The sequence below is a fragment of the Colobus angolensis genome, unplaced genomic scaffold, assembly GCF_000951035.1.
Source record: "Colobus angolensis palliatus isolate OR3802 unplaced genomic scaffold, Cang.pa_1.0 Scaffold58, whole genome shotgun sequence".
NCBI lineage: Eukaryota > Metazoa > Chordata > Mammalia > Primates > Cercopithecidae > Colobus > Colobus angolensis.
In genome coordinates this window covers 5,596,074-5,597,467 of record NW_012119376.1, presented here as the reverse complement: position 1 = coordinate 5,597,467, position 1,394 = coordinate 5,596,074, and the positions used below count along the sequence as shown (strand labels likewise).

The window sequence follows — 1,394 nt, the reverse complement described above, 5'->3', positions numbered from 1 at the left end:
GGAAGGATGAGAAACATCTAACTGGACAATAGATTTAGTTATCTCACTATATGAAATAAGCTTTTCATTTTTAGGAGAGGTAACTTCTACTGAAGTTATAGTTTATCTCTCCTAAAAATACAGAATGCAGAATACAAAAATACAATACAGAAATATTTTGTCACATAGACTAGTTTCCATTTAGTCAATCAACTATTTCCAGTTGTCTCAATTGGGATAGATACATTTACATAACTGACTGTGCTTCAGGCTTCTTCGCCAGCAGCTTTAGGTTGGCAGTGCACTTGGCAATTCTCTCCTTTTCCTGCTGTGCAGAGATGCTCTGCACCACGTGCTTCTCCACCTAATTTATCATGTGTTCTCCTTTCTTTCAAAGCATCATGTTCTGCACAGATATACGATAGTCCAGGTGATTCTTTACTTACTTATATACTCTATGCAGTTGTTCCCGGTAACCTCCAAAGCCACAGCAATGTTGTTTTTCTGCACATCCAAAAGGTAATGGCGCTTCTGAAGGAGTGCCGGCTGTGACTTCCCCAAATCAACTGCATCCTGGATTTGTTTGATAGAAGCCTGCTTTACCTCTTGTAGTTGGGCAATTTTTTGTTCATTGAATTTTTCAGCAAAATCTCCAATAGAGGCACCATATTTTTATATTATATAGACAAATAACCATACTATTGATGTGGTAGAGAAGGTCTCTGGGATAATCATATATTTTTCCTTGGATAAAGCACACAAGATAAGCCCAGTTCTGAGCACAAAGGGTCCTGTTACACCAGTTTTAGGATAAAGAAACTGGAAGAATTCCTCAGGGATCAGCCCCAAATGAACTTTTCCTCCATATTCAGGAAGAGGTGGTAGAGGGGCAAGGCGTGGCTGCCCTGTGTGAAAGGTCTTCATTGCCTGCAGTATATCTGGACCTACTAAGGCTGTATTCTTAAGAGAGGGGGCCACGATGGCGGTGGCAGAATGTGCCACCTGGGACAGCATGGTCAGCGAAGGCCCAGGCAGTGGTCTTAGCATCCCTGTGATTCCAATCAGAGCCAATTTGCCTTTTAATCTTTGGTTTCTAGAGATTTCTATGTTAGTCATTTTAAAAATTTTATTCCTCTGTAGTCACAGAATAGACTTTGTATGACCTAAATTCTTTTAAATTTATTTAGACTGGTTTTATGGCCCAGAGTATGGTCTATGTTTCACATGCACGTGAATGTTTCACATGCACATAAGAAGAATGTGTATTCTGCTGTTGTTGGTTGTGGATTGTTCTATAAATGTCAATTAGGTCAATTTAGTTGATAGTATTGTTCACATATTCCATGTTTTAGATAATTTTCTGTCTACTTGTTCTATCAAATATTGAGAGAGGTGAATTTAAATCTCCAACCATA

General features: G+C 38.9%; 1 pseudogene; it reads right to left on the bottom strand.

The window, feature by feature from the left end:
* Positions 1-226: 226 nt before the first annotated feature.
* LOC105526148 lies at positions 227-993 on the bottom strand (annotated as a pseudogene).
* Positions 994-1,394: the final 401 nt, after the last annotated feature.